Source organism: Lutjanus erythropterus, chromosome 9 (assembly GCF_056507025.1).
Source record: "Lutjanus erythropterus isolate fLutEry1 chromosome 9, fLutEry1.hap2, whole genome shotgun sequence".
Lineage (NCBI taxonomy): Eukaryota > Metazoa > Chordata > Actinopteri > Lutjaniformes > Lutjanidae > Lutjanus > Lutjanus erythropterus.
The window spans coordinates 9525072-9543581 of NC_139325.1; the positions used below are offsets into that span (position 1 = coordinate 9525072).

The following is an 18510-nucleotide window of genomic DNA, read 5'->3' on the forward strand; positions in this document are numbered from 1 at the left end:
TAGTATTCGCTGTGGTTTGTCTGTGTCTCTGTGTGTGTGCGCGCACACACATGCGTGTATCTATCTAGATCTTCATCACAGCAGTCCCACACTGTAGTTAAGTTGAGAGCTCCTGGGATTCCTCATTATTTAAGCCATTTATCAAACTGGCCCTTTCGTCCCCTGTGGTAGAATACGTGCACACACACAGACACACACACACACGCACACATGCATGCTCACACCAGGGAAGGATGTTACACAAAGGAAAGGATAATTCAGACTTCTTCCTCCATTTGGTTAAGTGAGAATACTAAACCTCCAGCAAACAGTGTGACGGTGTGAACTACAGAAGAAGAAGAAGTGAATCAGAACGCCGTGCCGCACCGACTCCACATTCCTTCAGTCTGGAGCCGCTGCACAGTCGTGTTGTGTCATGTAGAGGTTGATAAGGTTCAGTGTGAACATGGCAGACCGTGGACTTAATGAGCTACACGCCTATTTCTTCTGGAGAGAAAGTGCTGATACATACAGTACATCATGCTCTCTTCAAACCGCATGCTTCTTTATGCATGGTAATATGGTTAGAGGGTAGGTGGTGCTGTCGTATACAAGTCGAATCCACTCTGTCATTCTGAATAACCACTGAGCATGGTGGTTTGGTGCTTTCAGTAGAAACCTTTGCTTGAATCTGTTTCTTTGAATCGCTATTTCACAAGACATTATTATTATTGTTTGAAATATTTGAAAATCTAAATTATTTGGCATCAAAGTGGCTTTGTAAATTAAAGTCACAATGAGAGGAAATATTTGTTGAAGAGCTGATTTTGGGGAATTCTAATCTGTCAAACAGACACTGATCCGTTAATTACCGTCCTGTCAGGGATCTCCAACACCAGTCTGTAAGACTTGACCTGGTTCTGCAGTACAACAATCAGTGGTAGTGAATAAGGTGGTAGAGTGGAAAAAGGATGAAGCTTTGCTGTAGCTACAACCTCCATCCATTTACTGAGAGATTCTCTGTTAGGGATTTTGTCAGGTCACAAGGTAATCTTGTGAAGCAGCTGAAGAGAACAGTCTGCTAGAAAATGAAAAGACATCAGCTGGAGTCCAAAACACTGGAAATCTATTTCATCACGATCAGTGAGGTTTTTATCTCATTTGATGGCATTCCTTTAGAAACAGGGGTGGGTGTTACGCTCAGCTCTTGATTAGTTTTCATAATTCTGCTAATTATTTACATGTATCTATGTCTAGCCAGTTTGTGAACAAATGCATCTGATGTATTTAAGCTTTATGTGAGCCATGTGAAAACATCCTGCCTACCCTTTTGCTGCACAAAGAAATAATTCAACATTTTAGGAAACATGCTGTTTGGCTTTTTTCTAGGAGTTACATAAGATGATTGATCCCACTATCATGTCTTTGTGCGTTAAGACCATAAATTACAAGCAACCAGGTTGGGAAAAAAAGAAAATGTCAAGCAATCGTGGGCAAAATTACTGGACAAAATCCAGTATTAACATTAATATAATTCAAATAACTAACACTGCCTCATTTACTACATGATCAGCAAAAGGGGTAACCATTTTGAAACAATGGGCCTCATGCATGAATTGCTCGTTCAAACAGATTTGATCTTAAATTGTGCGTGCACACGCTTTTGTGTTTTGTGAAGTTTTGTGTCATTCCTCAGTATTTTCCTACCTCCCGTTTGTTCTCAGGTAAGAACAAAATTTAATGTATATAGACATGGAACCAGGAGGTGATTTATCAACCCAACCATAAAAAATATGATGAACATTTGAAATGACATCACATCCATGGATGCAAAACAAACCCATTTTGCTGCTGCGCCCACATCTAGAAGACTGTTACTAACTGTTGTTGAGTTTTTCACAGCAAGATAATCAAACACGGTTAAAATTTTAAATGGTAATACTGATTAGAGTCTGATACTATTTCTTCCAACACCAATTCTGATACCTGAAGTCTGTATATTGGCCGATACCGAATACTAATCCGATACCTTGTGTATATATTAATTAAGAGCTGTATACTACTGACCCTGTAAGGATGTGATATCATTGCTATCATCGCTGTATAGCCCAGCTTATGTTAAAGGGATGATTCACCCCAAAATGAAACTTCAGTCATCATCTGCTCACCCTCAAGACAACTGAGGGTTGGGTTTACTTTGTTTCTCTGCAAGACACTGCTGGAGCTTCTCAGGAAAACAGTGTTGCAGAATGGCCCAAATGACTGAGTTTTCATTTTTGGGTGAACTATCCCTTTAAACTGATTGCAAAACATGAACATGACTTGGTGCACAGGACAGTGCAGGGTCCTGTTTCTGTATTAACCAATTATATGGTATAAGAGCAATGCATAGACTTGCATTCTTGCTGGTACCAATACCAGCATTTTAGGCATTATAGAAGGTTTTTCCAATACTGGTAACAGTATCAGAACAAGACTAATACTAATTGTGCTAAATTTTATTGTGGTTTCATCCACACTACTAACAACTCTGAGAATATTTCCCATAATACCGATCTATTTCTTTTTAGGTTGCAAAGTTTTTCCATTTGCATATGCTGATCATTGTGGCCAGTTATATAGTAGTGTTGTTTTCAGTGCAAAATTTAGGGTATGTTTCTTGGTAAAGGTGGTAAAAGAACACTCAGTGTACTTTATGACTCATTAGGGAAAAAACACTGCATATTCACTGGAAATAAAATTACAGTACATTACAGCCTCAGCACAAGACTTCCCCAGGCTCTATATGCAGCCAAGGAAAAAAATTGAAATAGCCATAAGACTTATAAGTTATAAGCTTGTGTAATCTCTTCTATTATACATCTTGGTCCACATACGTTTATACAATACATTTGTGCTTTCACATGCATGAAAAACAGTGTCACCTTCATGTTTTACATCCGAGCTTGTCCTTTTCCGTTTCTCCTCAGTCCAAATATTTGGTCTGTCAGAGCGGCCGTGTCAGTAGATGTAGCTGTCTGTCATTGTGTTTTAACAGACTAACTCCTGGCTTTCCCCGTCAGTGTCAGAGTAACACCCCAGCTCTGATCCGAGCTGCACTCAGGTGTGTAACTGACTGCTCTGTTTCCCCGTAATTACATTGTGAGCTTGACGCAGTCTCCGATGCCTGAGTGTGTCCTATCTTTGTGTGTGTGTGTGTGTGTGTGTGTGTGTGTGTGTGTGTGTGTGTGTGTGTGTGTGTGTGTGTGTGTGTGTGTGTGTCTTTTCACCCCAGGCGGAAACATGTCATTTCCCGTGCTCCTGTCCTTCTGGAAGACAGATACAATATTAAGAGCCACAAATCTGAGTGTGAGTCGAGAGGAGACATTGGGGTGGGGTGGGGGGACTGGGGGTAGGTGGTGGGGTGGGGTGGGGTAGGAGCGGGGAGGGAGAGTGGGGAGATGACAGTAATAATAGCATATAGACAATAGTCAGGGAGGGAGACAGCGATTGAGTGCAGTTGTACAAGTCGTGTCAAAAGACAGGATGTGCAGACAAAAAGGATATCAGACGTAAATCAAGGTTTGAGAAGAGAGGAGTTGAATACAGTATTGTCACAACGTCTTATCTCAGTCACAGTGTGAATTCTCCTATCTGTGGTTTTTACTGCGTGCTCAATTATCTTTCACACCAACAGCCTGTTACTGTATATATTTTTATCCCTTCATGATTTCCCACGGATTCCCTATTATTTTTCCTCTTCATACTGTTTAATGTTTAATGTTTACTGTGGAATCTGTATGCAATACTTGTGCCGTTATATTATTTCCTAAACCTCAATGGTCTATTATGTCATTATCAAGTCAGCAGGAGCAGCCATCCCTTTAGCCCGTTAGAGTTTAATAGAGAATTTAGAGTTTATTGGATAATGTACTGCACATGAAGGTGTAGATAGGGAAAATTATAAGTGACTCCAGCTCTGTGTAGTGCACTAATTGAAATGTGTGACTATACTGTATTTTTTGTCTAGTACTTAGAAGTAAATATAACTTTTTTTTTTACCACTTTGATGTGTTAATCTGTGGTAACTACATGAAGCTTGTCTCTCTAAAAATTACATTTATACACAACTAATTTGCAACAGCAAGTAAGGTCTGAAAGAAACTACTGCCCTGTTGCTGTATTTGATGTGTTTTCCATATAATGTCCACTTGTGGCAAAGCATGATGAATGTTTTTATGGCTATGTTAGGACAAGTCATAGTGCATAGCATATCTCAAACATCAACAGTGACACAGGACAAGACAATTTAAAGGGGTTTAACACAACATTCACCCTCATAAGAAGCCGGTAAACAACTATTTGCAATGTAATGATATAGTGGAGTGCTGCCTTTCTGAGTGGAGAATGATGTCACGCTCCCTGTAGTTTTGTTGTCAGTTACTCTTCTTTGTTTAGTTGAGACAACCGCGCATGCATGGTTGTGCATGCAAGTCTATCTCAGTCATCCCTGCTTCCATTTTCATTATGGCGAGTGAATTTATCATGTTACTGCTGAAAAACTACTGAGACATGTAGATGAATTGTTGGCTTTGTCAATAGTAAACAAGCCACCATTACTGCAGTGGCATCTCACTAGAAAATCCAGGTTTAACATAGTACACAATATTGTGACGATATGTGTGTAAAACTTGTGTAAAATGGCTCAACTCGACCCTGCTCTACTGCAGATAGTAGGCTGCCCCTCAACGCAAGCTAAGGGGAAACAACACACACAGGAGCTCTGCTCTGGTTTTGAGAAGTTGCAGTGTACATTTACTGTCAAGCTGACAACTTAACAGCTCGCCTTTTTATCTGCTCAGCACATATTCACCGTCACTCTCTCCCACTCACTAAGTTACACACTCACTATGCTATTCAGACCAATCAGTTTTTGCTGCTCACCTTTATAACCAACTAAACCCCAAATTCTCCCAAAGAGCCAGAGACATTTTTCCTTTTTTCTTTTACTAGTCCTGCAACTTTATCCCCCAGATGCCATGTGTCTCAGCTCAGCTGCGCTGCCTTGTCCACCAGTAGAGAGACTGACCTCTGGTGGCGCATTCTGTGCACTGCAGTACATCATCTCAATTCAGCATTGAATCAGTTTAATAGAAAGAGGAGTGTATTTGTGAGCTCAGGATTTCTTAATACCTTGGTATGCTGTAATAGCGTTATTCAAGCCTACAATATACATATCAAAATACCATTGACACAAAGGTCATATTCTAAAACACTTCAACTTTCCAACAAAACGTTTTAATAGATGGCTAGACATCTTTTTACCTCCAGATCACCAAAACCACATTAACTGCCAGTTATTCAGTGCACAGTTGATATCCAGCATTTTCACCTTCAACATCTATTGTGTGATATACTGTGGAGAAATGATGAGCTGCTGTATGTATATACTTCTGTACTAAGTATTTCACCTTGTCTCATTACTGAATAGGAGACTACTGTGTCACACTTACTGTGATGGACAGCTATAATCTTAGTGAGCAGGTTTTGCTTTACAGAGATTATTATTGAGGCTTTACTCCAGCAATTCAGAGTTGCTTTCCACATGCTCTCTTTCCTTGTCAAAACCTGGCACCTAGATTACCCATAGAGCAACTTGTCATCAGATATTTAGTCTGAGATTAAGGTGTGTTATGCTAGTAGTGGCCAATTTAGCGTTGAGCCTTTAGCTTCCAGCAGAGATGAAGAGCAGCAACAAAGGTCTGGTAAACTCAGTTCTTTCTAACTCCAAACCCTCTTATTTTTTTTTTTTTTTCATTTTCACATTTGTAGTCTTCTGTCTCCCCTGACACTGACTTAAGTGACATCACTTGAGGTAATTTATCAGACGTCACACAGCTCTCATACAACTCTTTTCACATATAGACCTACTTAAGATTGATGGAGCTCCCCTTTAACTTATTTAATGCAGGGTTGCTTCAGTACCAATACCAGTGTCTTAAATGATGATACTGCTTAAAATGCAGCATTAGTTATTGGCAAATAAGCAAGACTATGCACTGATCCGGTACACCATAATATATTAGCCCTAAAATGGGACCCAGCACCATCCTGTATGCCAGATTTTATGATCAGTGGAGAAGAGAAATGCCAGCTTTACCTTGGCATGCGGGGCCGCTTCCACCAAGATAGACTTAGACTATGGCTTAGATGTAACAGATTCATAATCTAAATTCATCTGTTGCACAAAGCAGTTTAGTGCTTGATTATCTTATGTAGGACAATGGCACATTGAATTCTGGGTAAATTAAGACTTTTTTCAAAATAAAAAAACAGGGCCAACAAAGTGTCCACAGCAAACCACTCAGCTCCGTCTACCAGAGAAGAAAATATACGTCTTTTGGAGGAACTTAACAGTTACAAGGACATTTTACTTGGAAAAGTTAACAAAGAGGGTAACAAAGATGTTCAAAGAAGATATAAAAATATTGTACTAGACGCAAAGAAAATTGCTCTCTTCATAACAGTGTTAGCAAACCACAAATTATGAGCCATGTTTTCCTCTTTTTTTGTTGTTGGGTGCTGCTGATCAGTCGGTGTCACTGATTGTTACCATGGTAACACGGGTCTTAAGCCTGTGTGAGCCTGGGGGTAAGGTGTCAAATTTTTCTGGTTTACAGTTACAGTAAGCCAGAAAATAGACTCATCTATGATCAAAATTAAGACTTGTCTAACACTATAGACTAAGTCTGAAATATCTTTATGAAACTGGCTCCTGATCACTTGGCAAAGTCTGCATTATTATAGCCGTCTTGTGGTAAGAAGAAGCAGTCTTAGTCAGGAGGAGGAATAATCCAACTATGTATTTTCCAGTCAGTGTTAGACAGAGCTAAGGGCAAAGCTGCAAATCTGACTAAGTTAAGACTAAGTTACTGATTGACCTTCCATACCACTCCATGAGAGCCCCTTGAATATACTGTACAAGATTTCTGTTATTTATCTGCAAACACAAATGCAGTTATTTCAATTATTATTTCCTGATTTGATTAGTTTGGTGGGGATCCACAGTAGAAGCCTGAGCCGACTTTTTGAGATTTATTTCTTTTGTGATTATTAACTGGATTGACTGAACTGTTATGGTGGTGTGGGGAAAAATGGACTCTTTACTGAGTGGATTGAACTTTTTAATATCATATTGGTACTTTGATTTGCAAAGTACAGATATTGGAATCAGTATTGAGAAGGAAAAAAATGTATTGCAACATCTTTAATGTTGACTTCACTATCACACTGTCATTAAAAACTTGTACTGTGGGTGAAAATTCAAGCAGCCCATACTCACCAATCTTACCAGTTACTGTGGTCTCCATGTGGAGATGGCATAGCCTCATCTTACCCCATAGACCATATGTGTGTTACTTTTTTCTGAGAAGGCACACATCAGCTACAGTCTATCCAACATTGTAGGTTTGTTTTTTAAATTCTGTGCTGATGATTCATCCAACAATTATTTAAAATGCTGCTCAGAGCACCTTTAACATCCAGCTTGAAACAAAATGTCCTGAACTGTGGTCACAGATATGTTAAAAACTGGCATGATATTTCGAGTGCAAACCAGTCCACCTCTGCTACACCTGCAGAGTCAAAGCTTACCCCCCTCCTCGCACTCATGTACTCACACACTCACACACACACACAGTACCCCCTGACCACCCTCCTGCTGCGCCCTGAGCCCCACAGCACAGCCAGAATTTTGTTCCATAGGTCACATCAGATGGCTGGCACACTTGAGCCCTGTTGACAGCTTGTTGTTTACAGTATGTGCAGCCAGCGTGGGGCAGCCACCGCCGATCGGGGGCCTGGTGGGAGGTGGATACGCCGGTGTGTGTGTGTGTATGTGTGGAAGTGTGTGTTACATGCAGGTTTTTGCGGGCAGCAGGGAGGGGAGGCAGCGGCGGTGGAGGTGTAGCTGTGTTAGGGGGGTTGATGTTGGCGGGGGGTCCGAGCTAGGTTGCTTAGCAGGGAGCCCCTGGCGTGAGGCCCAGCAGTCTTTGATGCTCTCTGGTTCTGAGAAGGGAGGAGAGGGGGAAAGAGGGAGAGGGAGGAAAGAAAGACAGAGATGAGGAATGAAAGAGAAAAAGGTTACCTGTGGATCAGCCAACCTTCAGCGCAGAAGGGGTGGGGGCAGTGGGGGTGGTGGGGGGTGGTGGTGTTGGAGGGCAAGGGGAAGTGGGCTTTGATGTAAGTCCAGGTTGGAGGAGAGCATTGATCGCAGAGGGAGGAAAAAGGGGGGGAGGATGGGATGGTGTGGGTGCAGAGGACTGTGGATGAGCTCAGGATGGCCAGAGCTCGACTACAGCAACACTTCCACCTTTTCATAGGAGAACGGCGGCCAAGCATGTTGTAGCCACGCTGTGGATAAGCTCGGGGAAATGTGTTAACCGTGCATGTATTGATAGAGAAGCTGGGAGTCGGTGGATGAAGTTTAAGAGATCCATCTTTTCTGCTGCTCGCTGCGAATGTGAAAGTCTTTCATCTGTCTCCCATGTGTTTGCAGCAGGAGCATCAGGGAGTTTTACTCCCTCTGTGAAACTGAGTGAGTGTGTGTAAATCTGTGTGCCGTGTGTGAGTGTGTTTATGAGTGCATATATACACGCATTTTTGAGAGTGAACTCTCTGTGTGTGTGTATTCCGAGCCAACAAAGGCAGGATCCTGCTGGGCTGCTGTGTATCCATAGATCAGAGGTGTGTGTATCTGTGTGTTTGTGTGTGTGTGCGCGCGTCAGTGCCTCTCGCACAATCATCAGGACAACACACAGGCACAACACCCGCTGGGTTTACCACTCCCCACAATACACCCCAGCTCCCACAATGCATCAGTATTTCAAAGCTAAACATCCCGGGAGACTTTGCTCTAACAGTCAGGTCTCTCCTACCAGGAAGTGACACGCCCCCCTGCTGAGACACAACTCCCACAATGCACCGAGGTGGCTCCCGTAGAGGTGCACACAATGTGTTTGCTCCTGTTGGAGGCTGCTGCCGTGCATCTGTCAGCCTGCTGCTAACATTATTCATCTGTTTCCACCCTGAATCACTCCGTTCTTTCTCTCTGCTACTTTAACAGAGTGGTTTCAGTCTTGAACCTGCAGTTTAGGGTCACCGGATTGTGGTTGAGGGCTGACGGCAGGAACAAGAATACATCCAGTGGCCCTGTGTATGTCAGAAAATGTTTTACAGCGACAAGGAATAACCCAAAGCAAGGCTGACACAACATGCAATTTCTCTCCGCAGAGATCTCTGATCCTTTGGTCTGTTTGCAAGTAGATGGAGAATGGGTTCAGACTCTGCCGACAGCTCTGCCAAAGATCCTCTTTAAATAAAGAGGAGCTGACGATGTCCACTGGAATCTGTCATTGAAAGCGATTGCGAGTAGATGGACACTCATCTTGACCTTAATTCAGACAATTCTGACTCCTCTTGCTTTCATAGTTAACTGGTCTCCACTACAGCACACCAGCTGTGTTTGTGAATAACTACCAGACAAGCAGAGATACTTACATCCATGAAAGATTTTAATTTGGCAGGGCAGGTTCCAAACCACTGAATATCAAAATACCTGGACAATGAAATGGAATAAGAGCTGGTCATATTAAACTGTGAAAATCAGTAGTGAGGGTCAGAGTCCTCTGTCTTTCAAGTCATCAATCCCATCCCCCCAGAAAAGTAATTTCTGCAGTCAGAAATGACAGTTAATTCTTTTAATTCCTCAGATGTGTTAAAAGAATTTGTTAAATGTGAAACTTTATAATTAGTGTACAGTGAGATTGGTTGTTTGAATAGTGTGTATTAATGTGGTGAAACAGAAATAATTTCAGAAAATTAAAAAAACATATTGACCAGTAATAAACTGCCACACTTCCAAATCACTGACTTTTACAAAGTGACAAAAATTTAAAATGTAGTCAGTTTTTTATTGAAAGTACAAATTAGATAAATAAGGAACCAAGAAAAAATCTTGCTTTCATCGTGCTTTGCAAGCCCAGTAACTTAATAATGTGTTTTTATTCCTCCATTACATAACTTATGTTTGAAAAGAGATGCTTTTTACTGAACCTTTCTAAATTGAATGACACTGGTAGATCAGAGTTATTGAGCAAAATACAGATTTCATGCCACAAAAAAGGAGCTTCCCTACTGTAGCACTGTAAAAAAAGAAACAAGGATAGTGGTGAGGGACCTCCATGCACACTATCCTCTTAACTTTGAAACAAGGCTAAGAGGTTTCCTATCTAGACAAACCATCATCAGGTCCCTTATGTGCATGTGTATGCTTGTGCATGTGCACGGGACACACACTGGAGTGGGGATAGTGCTATTAGGAGTCAAAATCTACAGGGTAACTTTAAAAGATGCCCATGGCAGTATAACACAGTGATACAGATGTAAGTTAGCTGGAGATAGATGTTGATCAGTCCAGTAGTTGTCGATGCATTTCACTTGAAACCAATCTCATGGTGGCACTGGAGGAAATGTAACTGGGATCAACAAGTCTGTAGGATTCATGAATGTCTACAAAATGTTGTGACAATCCATCCAAAACTTAATAAGATTTTTTTTAGTCTGGGCCAAAGTGGTGGAACAACAGTCCAACTGACTGACAGACAGGCAGTGCCATTCCTAGCACCACTAAAAAAAAAAAAACCCACGTGCCAAATTCAAAGGCACACTTCATGTCACCTTTCCTTCATTCACTGTAAAAACAAGGGTTAATTTTAGACTGCTCAAATGTCTGTAATTTGAAGTCCAGTCAGAAGAAGGAACATCTCTTAATACCTGATGCAGGAGTGAACGCTCCCCTCTAGACAGATTATGAGACACTTTTCGTGGAATGACAAGGAATAGAAAGGACTGTCGAATTGTGAACAATAAAGACCAAGTGACAGTAGACAGTAAAAGACAGTAAAGACCAGGTGCCATTCTGGAGCTATGTTCTGATCAAAGTAAAGGACAGGACAGTGGTAATATGAAAGACAAAAAAGGAACAGAGTAAACAAAGGACAGGTCTGCAGACTTAAACAGCAGGTATTTATGAAAATGAAAGAAAGAATGCAGAGATTTTTGGTGAATACTATGATCTGTTTGCATTGTTGAACATCAAAATGTATCTTAATATTTGTGCCATATGTTGGTCTTTTTTATCCATTATGGATTTACATGTACGTATTTTCATTGAATGTCTCTAAAGAATAGAACATGTCATCTTGCACAAACAATCTACTGGATAACCAGTGGCATGTTGAAGACTTGTAAAAGGACATAGTAACAAGTCTTATACCGGTTTTATACCAAAATTAAAGGTTATAAAAATAGGTTATTGACCCTTTTCCTGTTGCCAGTAGACCCATTTTCCTGTTTGCCTGTTTTTTTCTGCACTGGAAAAGCCAAGACTCAACTTGTGTATGAAGGAAAACAGAGAGAAAGACGTTATTAAAAGTCTCTGTGTGTTCAGCTCTCAGTACTTTTGTAGCTCCTAACTGAATCTCTGTGGTTTGAAGTTCAATTTTTCCCCTGCGTTTTTCTTTGTACTTTCAGGTCTCTGCTTTATTTTACTGTTTTGTGTTTGCTTTGTGCTGATGCAAGTCGTGTTAAGTTACTGATGATGAAAACCCAATTTCCTCATTTTGCTATGTTATAATAAAAGTTTTTAGCTAAAAGAATAATGGGAGACTTTTACGGTGAAGAATTTATAGGACATATAATGTTTATCCACTGTTCAGACCCTTGACTAAAGACAAGCTGTTCATCAGTAAATACAGACCTTCAAGTGGATGCCAACTCCGTTGTGCGGGGCTGATGCACTGTGTCAAACCGAGTCAAGCCAAGCAGCAGATGTGTTTGAAAAAGGAGCAAAAGAGGCGACAACCCTTCATTGCCTTGGCTGAAAAGGGGTGAAAATAGCATTTCCACCCTTGTGTCATGTTTACATCACTGCCTATCAGAGCTGGAGCCGATAAATACCTGTGACTGCAGAGTCATTTGACCTGGGACTGAATGTCGATTGTACCCTTTCCCACTGTAGAAAAAAGCCAGATGTTAGTGGGTTTTTTGTCCAGTTTAAAAAGGGACTTTAGTAACCATGGAAGAAAAAAACTGACAATTATATATTTATGTCATTTGGTTGTTTCTGTTTATCTATATTATTTCTTTCTATACATTCCATTCATTTCATCTCATCTATCTGCCTTGTAATGGCTGTAATTTCACAAATTGCTAGAACGCAAGGTTCACCCACATTCAATCAAGATCCAATCATCAGTGGTGAAATATGACATCTGACGATGAACAGGTATCAGATCAGATGAGCAAACAAACAAATTGACAGAATGTGATCGAACCCCTCATGCGCTCACAACGGCCCGTCTGCTCCCGTCGCCCTGAATGTGTGGTCACCATGTAGACGGAGCACTTCCAGGGCGAGCACATCGGCTTTACAGGACTTTTTGCTCATATTCCTCAAAGCCTAATTGATTTCTTATTGAGGAGCTGCCAAGCAAATCAGAAAATTGCATTCACTAGCTGAGGTATTAGCCGTTTCAGAGTGTTTAAGATGTTTTCAGTGATCGCGCCTTGGCAGAGCTTTCTGCCCTGGAGTGGCTTGTATATAATGGACTGCCATGAAATCATAATTGCGTGTTTATGAACAAACCAGCTGGTTGAGGCAGAGGGTAATTATTTTCTCTGCGTTCTCCTTTCCGCTCACCGCACATTTGCGTCTGATAACGGCCCTGGTGGAAAATAAAGGGTGGGGAGAAGGGAGGAATAGAACGGAGAGGAAAGGGAACGTAGTGTGATTCTTCTTGTTTGTTGTTGTTGTGTTTACAAATCACTTTTTCCACTGCCCCTCTCCTTTTTTTTTTCTTCTCTGTGTGCTTCCCATCAGAAAAACTAAAGCTCGACTCTGGTTTTTTAGATTGAATGCTGTAGACAGTAAATTGTCCAGTGCTTTGGACATGGCTGAGCAAAGAGAATGAGTTTGACTCTTCTGAATCACCTGTCCAGCCACTCCTACGGCCTTTATAACTTCAGAACGAGTCAAACAAGCTAAGTCGGATGTTGCCTCATTACCACATCCTGATCTTGCAGTTACGATCTCATGGCTTGTCTGCATTCTTTAGTATAAATACTTCTTTCTGATTTTCTGCAGTTTTGAGATGCAGTTAGTCACATCATCTTTGCTCAGTGTGCTGATTGGACCAGCCACAATCTGCTGGCCTCAACCGACTCTCATTGGATGATTTTCAGACTAAAGCTGAGCTTGTGAGATTTAGACAGGCTTTTCAAAGCTGAAGTAGATTAAAGCTTCACTCTTTGAGATTTTGTCCACTTTCTCTTGCATTGTTGATGATCTAATTAAGTTCGTTCCTCCTCAAGATTTATAGTGATTCACTGTAAAAAGTAAAAATGAAAGTAAATTTTAACTTTTATGGAGCAGTGGTGGCTCTTGCTCAGTGAAGATTTACCACAGCTGTTTCAATGTAAAAGCCCTCCTAAGGCACCTACTGTACATACTAATGTGAGACAGGTGCGGGAAGTGTTTGCTGACAAGGACGAGCAAAGTTGGAACATTAAGAAGCTTAACCTCAAATGTCCATCGGATGCAGCTGCGTCGTTTTCTGGCTAAGTCAAGGCTCCATTATGGATCAGGTTTCCACTGGAAACATTTCAGAATTGTGCAAACATTGAATGCACATTTTAGCTCATTTATGATCACTGTGGTTCTACTTTTCTTCTTGATGTGTATATTAACAAAAACATTGTAGGCATTCCCATACTTCACAGACTTGGAGAAGTAACACGAACAAAAAAGAAAAAAAAATCTAAACATTGAGGAGTGAAGATTAGAGCAGCATGTAAGTTGCAAGAAAGCCTCTCCGGTCATGTGTACAGTGGACATACGGGATGCATTCACAGTGGATCGTCTCCAGCAGCTGTGATGGAGCTTGAAGACAAGACAGCAACGTCCAGGGGACATTTACGGGCACATGTAGATGAATTCAACTACAAATTACAACAAATCATAAATCCAGTTGAATCAGAGAGTTTTTGTTTGTACCTTTTCATGACAAGCTTCTGTGCAGTAAAGACAACTTAATTGTGAGAAATTAACAGCATTATTTGCATACTTTTTGAGCATGTGTCCATTTTAACCAGGGATATTGGACCTAATTTGTGGGAGGGGTGGGTGGTCTAAATTTACAAGCCTAAATTTATCAGGAGATGGTTTTATCTCATGCAGTTCATTTTTTCCTGGCTCTACTTCATGCAGAATCATCCACATTATCAAAGTACCAATGTATTGGTCGGTTTGCTCTCAGTTGCCATGAGAGAAAGTGCCTTGAGGTGTTGTTGTTTCATCTTAGTCCTCACATCATTTTTAATACAAAGGGAATGTCTGCCAAAAACTGACTGTATCACCCACTCTGGAGCAGACATAACGTGCGAATACACATAACTTGCAAAAATGTGTAAACTTTTCAAGTCCAGTTTTTGCTTTTTTGGTCCTTCATTTGTGTTTTTGACTGTTTTTTCCATTTCATTTGATGGGAGGAGGCTTCCTGCACCTACCTTACAGTGACAGCACTGACACTTTTGGGACCATGTAACCCGAATGAAATGGGCTCTTCCAACGTCTACGACTTTAACACCGCTGATACACAAAAATCAGACACCACCCTCCCAATCCTGTCATAGGAAAGAAGCTTTCCATTGCAGGTAGACATTCCGAACAGCACTGTTTGAGGCATAAAGCAGCTTTTTCCCTGCTTCTCCAACCTCTAGGCTGCCACCCGTGTTTGTGTGTGTGAGACAGAGATAAGAGGGGTTTGGTTTATTGGTCCAATGACAGTCAACTGTGGCTGTTTCAGAAGCTAAACTAGGTAATTCAGGGCAGAGCAGGTCTAACGTGAATCTGGAAGTAGGATATTATCCTTGGGGCCAGTGAGAGCTGACCTGCTCAGGCTGGAACACAGCACAGTTATCCTGTCTCATTACCGAAGCCACTGCTCTTACATTTAGCCTCGTTAGCCGCTCCGAACGAACATCCAGCAGCCCGCTGGGGATTCTAGGGTTAATTGTGGCTCGTGTCAGAACTTGGACCTGGCCAGCTCAATAATGGGCTGCAGTTATTGGCTTGCTGGCTGTGTGTGTGATTTTGGTGCTTGTGTATGCACATGTGTGAGCTGCCTGTCTTCAGGTATTGGCTTTGGTGTTGACCCAGGGCCAGCGCTGCCTCTCCATGCTGTCTGTATTGACAGACGTCAGACTCTGGGGAGGAGTCCGAGGTCTGGAGGCCTTCGCACGCTGGAGACGCACACACACACCTTGGCTGAGCAGGACGTCCATGCCTCCACGCACACACACAATAATGCACAAACACGTCTTTTGAGGACGTGCGTGTAAACTGAGCACACTCAAGTGTACACACGCAACGCTCTTGAACCCCCCCCCAATCCCCTCCAGCTCTATTCGTCACCGTCAGCCCTTCATCATCAGCCCTTTGGGGGAATCTACCTACCTATTCATCCTTCCATCCATCAATCTATTGACTGTGATAAATTGACCCAGGACCCCTCCAACCTCTGCCCCATGACAGCCCTGCCCATTACTGAAGCCCCCATACCACATACCCCCACTCACCCATACAGTCAACATCAAACCCCACCCATCCATGTATATCAGGTAAACCCTTGATGCGGCTGCTGATACAGGACAATCAAGTGCGACAACAACTAGTTTGGTTGGTTTTCTTTTTTCTTTTTAAACAAACACTGTAGATGAATACCCGTTTGAAGATTAATTTACAGAGTTGCACAGACACCCTGTACAGAATGCAGGTGAAGAGGTATATGCGTGCAAACATCCATGTGCACTCTGAGGAAGCTCCTTGTGCCTGATCACACCAGGAAGTGACGCAAAATTAATTTGCACTAGCACATAAAAAGATGGAACTGGATGTCTGGAGCTCTCTCTGCTGCCTCAAAAGTCATCTCTGTCACAACTAGTGCTATAACTAATGATTATTTGCATTATTGATCGTCCGGTGATAATTTTCTCAATTAATTGCTTAAACTTACTTTTTCACATCTGTCACAAGTCAACCGAACCTGAAGGGATGACGTCCGATGTCTTGTTTTGTCCAGTCAAGAGTCCAAAACTAAAGGATAGTCACGGATAGATCAGTTTTTTGCAACAGAAGGTTGTAATAGCCAGGATTCAGATTTTCACATGTGAGAATCTGGAATCAGGAGAGTTTGGGCATTTTTGCTTTAAAAACGACTTACACCAGGTCCTAATACGAAATACTTTCAATTGCCTTAATTTCCCAGGATGTCTTCATTAGTTAGGACATTTTCATTGAGAAAAAACTGAAGCAAACTGATGTCTGCTTGTTTGCATCACTTACAGTTAGGAACTGTCATATGAGTTATTTTTGTAATGGACTCACAAGCCATTTATGTTGTCATTAAAGCTCCAGAACTTGTAGGTGCTGGAAGAAGCGCAAGTGTATATTTAAAAAATTCACTATCAGTGTCCCTTTCCAAAAATCATGACCCAGTTACTCAAGATAATCCACAGACCTTGTTATGAGCAGTTTCATAGAAGCTACTTTCTTTCTAGTAATAAAAGAAAGTAGTTCCAGTAGATTCTACTGCAGAAAGAAAATAGTTCAAAGCGATGAAAATTTTCTGTTCATATAACTGTCTAGACTTTTTTTTGAGCGCTGTGTAGAAAAGTCTGATTGGACAGCTTGGTTTTATTGAAGTCTTTGACGCAGTGGAGTCTGTGTGCGTGTTCTGTGCTGTACTGTGTGTCACTCCGGTCCTTGAGCTGTGTGTTATGAACAATAGGCCAGAGAGTCGTACTGGAGAGCTGCCTGTATTTACGACTCTGCTGTTGCCTTAATGCTGCTTAAAACACTCAGCAGGCTTTTTACTTTAATGAGGGCCGGGCTGTGCTACAGCACCCCGCTGCATACACGGTGGTGTGTGGCACAGAGCAAGCGGCGTGTGTGTCTGCGTGTGTAAAAGATATATGCGAATACATGTGTGTTGGAATGAGCGATCAGGCGAGTACGTGTGGCCAGTGTTTATGGCTCTTCAGGAGTGTCTAAAATGTCTGGTTGCAGTTTTTAATGCTGCTGGCTTCAACTAAATAAGACGTCTCGGTGTGTGTGTGTGTGTGTGTCTGTGAGACGGTGTGTGTGATTGGTCGTCTGCGTAGGTGTAAAACCATTGTGCATTTCTTTCTCGTTTTCTTACAATATGTTTTCTCAGAATTATCTCTTTTTCTTATCCCACCCACCTACACACACTCCCACACACACATACACTCACACACACCACCACCACCATCTCTGTTGACAGGGTAAATTGTATGAAAAGCTTTTAAGGCAATTAGTGGATTGAGCTGGAGCCTTTCTTCCCATTCGCACTGTTCATTAGCAGCTCCTCCAGTCTCTGATATTACCATCACTCCAAGCTGGCATCAACACCACTCACTTCTTGTGTGTGTTTGTGTGTGTGTGTGTGCACAGATGTGTTTCTGCATGTCTGTCTGTGTGTGCTTTACACATCTCCTTGCTGGAGCACAATTTCAAAGCGCACAATTGTCAGAAAATAGATCCTTGACGCCCCGCCGTTCTGACTATTTTAATCCATTTCAATAAAAGCACAAAATCTAGAATCCAATGAGACACACAAAAAAATCATTATCATTATGGCCGTCATTGCATTCCTTGCTTGATTATTTCTTTATTAGCCATTTATTTTTCCTGAAACACGATCGTCTGTCAGCCAGCCTCCGTCTTCATTTAGTTTTTTCCCGTTAGAAATGAACTGAAAGAGGTTTAAAATACTACAGCAGAGCAGCAAGAGCTCATCAGTGTCATTACACCTTGTTGTTGTGTGTTTTTGGAACTACAAATGACTGTAAATGAGTCAGTCTTAGCATATTACGACACTTGAGAAGATGACATACATATAATAAAACATATAAACTAATTTGGGCTTATTTCCATGAACTTAAAATTTTCATAAAGGGTGAAAAACAATTTCTTCAAAGCAACATAATCTTTTTGTGTTTATTTTGGTGTGTTTCATATCTGTGCTGCATAATGTCACACATAATGTCTCTTTATCTCCCTAACATGACACCTGTAGGAAGGAACATGGATATCAACTCCTCAGAAGCACAATTTTTGTACGCAATTAGTCACACACCTGTATTTTTTATTATTCAGTCTGTCTTTAGAGCAAGTTGAAGTGTGGAGATACTCTGTACTTTTAATATGGTGAATGGATACACACAGGTGATACTAGTTAGAATCAATTCATTGTTGGTCTTGTTCTTTAAAATACAAAAATGTGAAATAATGGTTTGTCTTATTAGTACCAGCCATGAGAAACTGGTATCTGTATCAGCTGAAACAAAAAATCCATATTGTGCATCCCTGATCAGAGTTCAACTGTACCACAAAGGATCTTGGGAATGTTG

At 41.4% G+C, this 18510-nt stretch overlaps 1 protein-coding gene across 1 annotated transcript in view; it reads left to right on the top strand.

Annotated features, from left to right (window-relative positions):
* Window positions 1–18510, top strand: part of LOC146321064 (furin-like protease kpc-1) — a 248404-nt gene that overhangs the window by 94738 nt on the left and 135156 nt on the right. The window lies entirely within an intron of this gene.